Consider the following 8,481-nt stretch of genomic DNA (forward strand, 5'->3'; position numbering starts at 1 on the left):
CAGAGATAGAAAATTTGTGTCTGTCACTGTACCTGTCAGAAAGGAGCAATACCCTCTGGCAGCGACAGTCTACTTTATGGAGTTTTATTAGTATAATGAATGAAAGCCCAGAAGCTTGCCCTCTAACACTTCTAAACTTTGGATTTTAAAAGGAATCATTATTAACAATGAAAAACAACTAGCAGCTTGTTTTATGTACACTTTGTTAAAAGCTCCACATATTTCTAAGAGGAGATTAATCTACAGTAATTTGTCATCAGACTCTGAGTGAATGTAATAGAACCCATACAAATGCCGAATGTTCTGCAGGAAATTTGTAAACATAATGCAGTCGTGTGTTTGCATTCGTGATCCTGAGTAGCTCGCAGCAGCTGTATAAACTTCTACTCTTGCTCAGCGGAGCTGCTTTGTGGGACTGCAGCTGTGTATTGCTAATTGCATGCGATGCTTTCGTTGGCCACCATATATGTTAATAACAGAAATGTGCACCAGTTGCTGTCTTTTTTTTTTCCATTTTTTTTCTAACTTTTGCTCCCAAAAGATCCATAACCTTTTATAAAAGGCACCGGTTACCTTATGGCATATCCTTTTTAAACGCTAAGCACTAACACGTTAACTCAACTGTGCAGGAAATGTTTCTCATTTAGTGCTTCCAATATGACAAAAACTAAATAGCAAGGAGTACTGTACATGCTTTCAAGGTCTTGAGTTAGTTTGTTTAATAAAAATTCACTTTTCTAATACTTTATAGGCCCTGCATCTGGTTGCTAATGACAGACCTGATCCAATGGTGCCGAAATCTGAGGAAAACTCCTGTTGACTTCAGTGGTTCCAGTGCAGTGGCTTTTGTGAGTCTTGTATTTATACAGGCTTAATTTTCTATTTCATGAGAATCTATTTGCAAAAGCAGACACAAAACATTCTTTCTGACAGTGATGGGTTATTATTGGGAAAAAAAAATGCGTTCAGGTATTTGGATTGCTCTTTCTTTCTTTGGGGCCATCTCAAATGTTACTATGCACATGAAATTACTACTCTCCCCTACGATGCAAGTAGTGCTCTTGATGCTGTAATGTCCCCTAGTGCAGAAGCAGGACAGCTCTTCTGGAAACATAAGAGTGTTCCCGAAAGCTAATGAATCAATTGAGGCCACTCAAGAGGCAGCGCTCATGCCATGATCTATGGAGCTAAGATGTCCTTAGCTGTTCACAAACATTAATACGGGGTGGATAAAGGCTGGTTCACTCCGAGTATACCCGAAGTTCATTAGGATACCATATCCAGTAAATTCCTTCACAAATGAGTGTGATACTCTATGTGCATATTTGCCTGTTTGCATATATATATATATCCACAAATATATACGTTTATATATATATATATATACACACACATATAAAAATATGTATAACATAATAGTGCTGGTTCTTGTGCCCAGCTAACTAACTAAATAAAGCTTCCTCATTTAGATTTTCCTGTCCTGGCAAAGAATACTCATTTAAAGCGCTTTGCCTACAGTTTGACTTGGAACAGTTCGAGTCTCCTGTTCTTCACTGAGCTGAACTTGAATTTTCAGATAGCCTGCAGCATGTGCCTCGTGCTCACAAACGTCCTATCTGAGGAGCGCTAATTGAACTTCTCTGTCAGTACCCGTTCCCACATTATTTTAGTCCCACACCAAAAGATGTCTTTGAAAAATTTTATTCCATAAAATTCTTCATTCTCATTTTGCTCAGTCACATTAATTCCTTTCAGTCTCTTCTCTCTAACAACATGGCTCACATTTACTTAGAAGAACAAGTTAAGAGAACTCTCTATGGCTTATACATTTCTTGGTGGACCACCCAGGAGGAGTCTGGACTCACTGCATCTCTTCTTCCTCTTCACAGCATAATTTGTGTGTGATATTTAATTATACTGGACATCTAATTGTCACCATTATTTCACATGTGTGAGTAGCTTGAAATTTGGGAAGTCTTAAGCTAGTTGTTTGCTTTGCAAGCAGGCATTTAATTTAAAACCACATGGCAAGCCAGCAGCTTCTGCAAGCCGGGTGAGAGCTTTATACTCCAAGCAAATGCACTTAAAATTTTGCTCTGCCTTAGTCCTTCCCAAGTTTATGGTAAGTTGCTCAGCATTCCTTTCTCTCTTTTTCCTGATGTCAAATAAGAAAAATAACTTCCAGAATCCTTCTAGCCAGCTGTTTTTGTTGTTGTTTTGTTTTGTTTTAGTTTTTCTGCTCTGGGATAATAATTCTGGATGAATATACAGAGCTTCTAGATAGCTTTGTATGTATGCATCATGAAAAACATTGCCTACTTACAGATATAGCTATATCCCCTGTGTCTCAATACTGTGGTCTGCAGCTACTTATTCTCCTTGCCTTGTTCTTAAAGGACTTAGCCCAGTTAAAGAAAAAAATTGAACGGTTTGAAGCTACTGTTTCAAAAGCCATTTTAGTTCCTGCATTTGCCAGAGAGAAATGAGCTTGCAGGGGCAAATAGGATGTAGGTTACAGACTGGTGAAATTGTTCTTCTGCCAGATTTTCACCCTGATTGTATGTGATGACTAAAGGCAGCCCCTGGGTATTTGGTGAAGATGTCTCTGTCCCAGCTCTCAGTCTAATACCAGCCTTTATACCTTCAAGGAGATCTTGCTGAGTATCACTTGCTGAAATTTCTGACCCCAGCTTTTATGAAAATGACAGTCTTGCTTATATGGTAAGCAGCATTATGATAGCGTATATATATAACAGTATAGTCTTGTGTGTTAGTAAGCTAATTGGAGCATTGCTGAGTGTGTAAGGGGAGGAGAGATCACTGAAGAGGGTCTATGTGCACCGCAGAAGAGGCTGGAACACCTTACTCCTTCTAGTGACCAAGGATATGTTAGAAAGAAATTACAGCTGAGCTGAGGAGAAGTTGAGTGATTTTCCTTGGAGCAGGCTTGAAGAGAAAGGCTGTGGAGTACTTAGGCTATCTGCTTCTGGCTGTCCCTAGCTGAGCAGTAAGAGTGGCTTTTTGAAATCAGCGTGCTTCCCAAGCCTTTTGTACCTCCAAGCAAATACAACGTCTGCATAGCCAGGATTCTGGATGCAGAAACATTGCCATGTGCTTTATGAGGATAATGTCATATATTCCAAATGGTTTCCTACCTAGGCATATCCAGGATTACTGGTTTCAAAGTTGGTCTTTAACCTTAGCTACATAGATAATAACTTTCATGCCTTTAACAGTTGCAGATTAAGTTCCTAAAACTAACACCAAACTCTTAAAAAAGTTAAACACTGCATAGAAAGAATGCAGTAATAGCCAATACAAATATTGAGCCGAGAGTACACAGTGCAAACCTTAGCCCACAGAAAAGAATAAATAAAAGACAGCTCTCCCAAGACTCTGCTTTGTCAAGGTTTGCCAAATGTGCTGATGTTCAGGGCCAAATAATGCTATTCCTCCAACTTCCATCACTGAAATTTTATAAACTTAGGGTGGTCTTTTTTTCTTTTTTGATGTAAGTTTTCTTCAAGCTCTGGTTCTGTGTTCGATATCAGCAATTAGCAGTTTTTCCTTTCTGTTTGTGCCAGAGTTCTCATGTTCTCATCCACTTCCCTTATAGCTGCTACCCGAGCTACCTTTATTGTTCTTTTTTTTTTCTTTTATCATTCTCCTTTTCAAACTCTCCTTTTCTCTGTCCCAGTGTGAATGTAGTTTTCCTACTGGAAGTTGGTGTCTTCCCAATTTCTTTCCTTTTTAGGCCCCAGATTTGCTTTCCACTTAGAGGTGCTTCAGTCTGCTCGCCCTGCTGCACCCCTGCTCATGCGCTTTTGTATTTCTGACTCTCCTTCTTGCACTGAAACCTTTCAAGCCTCTCACTTTAACAAGCTTTATTTTTAAAGTTTCCCTTGTGAACCTGAGATAGGAGTCTAGATTCATTGCATATGGCCTCTCAGCTCCCCTTTCCAGATGCTAAGCCACTTCCACTTGTGGTCTAGTAAATTTTTGCGAAGTAGAAGTCACATCTTTTGTTTCTCTCTAAAGAGCAATGCCCTTTTTTAGTGTGGCCTCATTTCTCCTCTCAGACACACCCAGACAGAAGTTAGATTAACTAATTTTTAAAGGCTTTTTTTGGTTTTTTTTTTTTTGTTTTGTTTTTTTATTTTTTCATAAAGAGGAGCTTTTGGGTAGCATGAAGCCAGTAGTATAGTTCCAGAAATCTCATTTTCGCCTCAGGCAAGTGATGTAAGTTTTTTTGCAGCCCTTGTGCGTGTTTAAAGTAATGCCAAGTACAAAAATGATACCTGTTTTGCGCCACATTCAATAAGGCATGAAAGTGGCTTAAAATCCTCTTTGCCTCTTTTTGTGCTCCTTCATCACCTCCGTACTCCGAGTGCTAGCAGTATAACAGACCAACCAAACCAGGAATCTTCTGGGGAACCTGCATCAAGAAATAGGTAAATTGAACACCATCCGTGAAGCTCAGCTCAGCAGGTCTGGAGGGCACAAGTTGTATGTCTGCCTTAAGCGTCCTTATGTCTAAATTCATTGCCTGTGACTTCTCAGCTCTCCCTTTCCAGATGCTACGTCTCCTCAGCCCCTTTATCTGCATGGTTTCTAGAAATGTCCTTGTAAACTTATATTGGGTCTGCAAGCTTTGACCTCTAACTAAACTTGAGTCTACAGTGAGTCAAAACACACCAAAGTTAACCTTCAAAGCAGCCTTTGCAGCAAGTGTATATTTAGGCTAAATTAAATATTGTTTAGTAACAAAAGCTTCTGTGTAGATATCAAATATTTTTTAATTATTTAATAAGAAGTCTGCTGTATTTTCGTATTCCAGAAACAATGAATACAAGCACCTTGAAACAACTTTAGTCTCTAAATAGCTCAGCTGTCTTTACAAAATCCATTTGGAAGACAAAAGATTTATGATGAAAAACCATATATTCCATTACAGAAAAAAAACTGCACCTCTAAGTAAAATCTTCTGACAGACATTTGCAGAAGGCACCTTTTCATACAGACTTGATCTTTTAATTCAAGCTCTCTCTTATTCCTTCTGCTTTGAAAGACATACGGCCCATGGGTCAGATCTTCGAACAAACTGCTACTAAATATGTCGACAACTCTGTGTCTAACCTACAAGAGAAGTTATTCTGGATACATATGCAGTTCCTTATTTTTAATCAAGTTCACTGAAATCACACAGATATGGTACTGAAAAAGGTACCAGTTTCATGTGAAAATCTGACTTCATTTTGCTTGAATTCCATATGCAGGAAATTGTTTCTAGGTGAATTTCATTTCTCAATATTGGTTTAATTTTAAAGACATTTTCTTTCTGCAGAAATGGACCAAATGCAGTGCTTTCTGTGTCTTCTCCAAAGGCATTTTAAAAAAATGTGTTTTACTTCTGGCGAAGGAGTCTCCAGCTGCCTTCATGGAGTGAATTCTTCAATTTAGAGCATGACATCTGGTGAAACAGAAGCTGCTCCTGTAACCCTGGGACACTCAAAAGGTAGGAAGGAATGAGAGGATTCACTGCAGCAGTGTGTGAGTATGTCCTGTTCTCTGAGAGAAATCCCATCTCTGAAGAGAATTACTGTCTATAGAGCCATATAGGTGAAAAGAAAAAGATAAATCTGCCTTTACACACACACGGCCTGTACAGGCCTTTCAGAGATGGTGGTTCAGTGCAGTGGGAAAGTTTCCCCTTTTGCCTACATTTCACCTATAGTTCGGTCTGCCCAGGTACATCTAAGAGCCACTTAGGCCGGTAGACATCACTAATGTTTCATTCCTCTTCTCTGTCCTCGTGATGAACTTGAAACTGAGCATAGTGAAAAGCTGCTGAACTGTTCCCTCACACACAGCTGTGCTTCCTGTTCCCACCCTTTAAATCTCCATAGTCCCCATAGTCCTTTTGCCACTACTGTGGTAGTTTGTTCCTTGTCTGTGTTAATAGATCTGGTCTCGGATTCCCTGGCCCACCATCTTTAAATCGGTTGCCTGTGTCATGGGAAGGTGATTATTTTATTTCATACTCAAAGTCGGTCTTTGCCTGTCTGGAGAGCACTGGTGAACATTGTGATGGAGAAATCACCCTGCACGTCCCTGTCACTGCAGGCTGCTACATCTTCTGGTCTGAACTTTGGTGCTGAGAAGCAAGGCAGAAGAGAACTAATAACCTCCCTGTCACTGCTCCTAAGAAAGCTATTTCTGGGATTTGTCATGCTTTTGGAAAAGGTGGGGACAAGAAAATATCCGTATTTAAGTCATATGTTGAATGGGAGGTGCTTTCCTTACTGTGCTGAAGATATTGATAGAACTCTCTTCTTTCTTCTCCTTTATCTCTTCTTTCTGCCCCGTCAATCGATAGGGCTCTTTAATAGCAAGACCGCCTACTCTGCAGTCACACAGCATGCTCCTAGATGAGCTTTGATGTCAGGTAATCATTGCTGTATATAGTAATAAATGGTATGTTTACATAACAGAATTCCCCTGGCCTTTGATACACTCAGACAGGTTATCAAAATGGTGTTGTGACATCTTGTACAGTAGAAACAATAGGAAAGTTCAGAACTCTGCAAAAACAAGCTCAGGCCAAAGGTGGATTGCAGTGCAGTTACGTTACTCACCTTTGTCTTGAGCGCAAGAATTGAAGTTAATATCGGTACCCTTATGAAGCCCCCAGGTACTAATTCTGTGATGGACATGGCATTTATTTGAGAAATCACTGGAAATCACTCTCATTATGCATCTTAAAATGGGTAAGGAGAGTGAACACATCAGCCATTGCATTAAAATTTTGGGAACAAATCATATTAAGTTGCTTAATATAGTTTGCCTTCATTATGACTGGCTTACACTGCCAGTTTCGTTTTCCTCCATAGACTTTCTTTTCTGTGTGAATTTGTTACTCTCTTATCTTATTTATCAATATTCTCTTACCTTTTTTTTTTTTTCTTCTTCTTCTTCTTCATTTCTACAATGGTCTCCTGCTAATCCAGGAGGCTGAGTGTGCAGGCAGCCCTGTTCCCCAGCACAGGTGAATGGAAGAGTGGGTTTTGTCTTAGGTTTCTCACCTTTGCTAAGGCTTTGGAAGATCCTGTGTGTCCTTTTAGTTTTCCACTGCTGGGAAGTGGGACACGGGTAGCTGTAAGCAGCCTGCATTCAAGGCTAAGTTTCTGTGGATACAGTGATGCTCATTTACTCCAGGAATAATATTTCCACAATATGAAGATACTGCAGCCTTCACCCAATGTCCTGCTGAGTGCCATGCCCCAGCGGAGCTAAGGCTTTGACTCTTCCTCCACTTCCAAGGGCTCTGTTCAGAGGCTGGCGTGCTCAGGTTGGGTCTGATTGCGAGAGCCCCACGCGGTTGTCAACCACATGCGGTTGTTAGAGACCTTGTTTGACTCTGTCACCTGACTGTGTTGAAGCCTAATGGACTTTATTATGCTTTCTGTGCATGGCAGAGCAGTCTGGGGGACCCTGCTCTCCTCAAGCAATCACTGATGTACCGATGTACCTTCTGATTATGTTTTACAGAATTCAAATCAATCTGATGTTCTCCTTATTCTAGATGGCAAATAAGGGTTTGCTCTCACAACAGCTACATTATACTTGCTTTTCCACCAGCAGAATAATAGTAGATGTAGGTCCTTGATAGCTCCAGGTGATCAGTTTGTATAAGAAGCAGCAAAGGCAAGTGATGAGGGTTCTTAGACAACTCAGGTAAAGGCAGAAATTTGGAAGTCAGGACGTATTTGAAAGCTGAATTCCTGAAAGTCTCCTCAAGGTCTTGGGAAAGGCAAACTAATTTTATCAAATGCAGTGATGTACTGAAGGGTCCACATGATCTCCACATCAAAACACCTCCATCCGTTATAAACTCCAAGTTTCACTTGTGTACACAGGTGACATGTAGTCACATTTTTTTAGTTATTAACCATGTGTTGTATGAACTCTCTCTTTAGCACTGTGCCTGTAACCCACAGTGAAAGGTTGTTTTGTGTCCAGAATCTCTTTTTTGTTTAACAAGACTACATACTGAGCCTGCTGTCTGTCTCATGCTTTCTTTTTTTATTCTCTCTATGCTTCTACAAACCTTGGGTTTTGAAAGTACTTTTTGGCATACAGAGTAGCATGCTGCTGTGATGAAAATCAAAAGTTAAAAAAAAAGGCAAAACAGAAAAAAAAACCCTTTAAAGCAGTAAAGCAGTACAGTTCACAGTATAGGGAGTCTTTCAGAGAAATTGGCTCCATGTGAATGTTATAAACCCACGAGTTTGAGAGCTACAAGTTTACCACTTTAATTCCTCACATTGCATGGAAGGTGACATGACTGTAAAGTCCAGAAAAAGTATCTCAACGCTGAAAATATTTCGGATCAAGCTCTCCTTGCTCCATTATTAAGAAAAATGTACAGAGTTGTTTTCTATTTTCTTCAGACTACCTGAATGAATCAAGTTTAGCAGGAGA

The sequence above is a fragment of the Tinamus guttatus genome, unplaced genomic scaffold (genome assembly GCF_059628265.1).
Source record: "Tinamus guttatus ecotype Peru unplaced genomic scaffold, ASM5962826v1 Tinamus_guttatus_pri_ptg000674l, whole genome shotgun sequence".
Lineage (NCBI taxonomy): Eukaryota > Metazoa > Chordata > Aves > Tinamiformes > Tinamidae > Tinamus > Tinamus guttatus.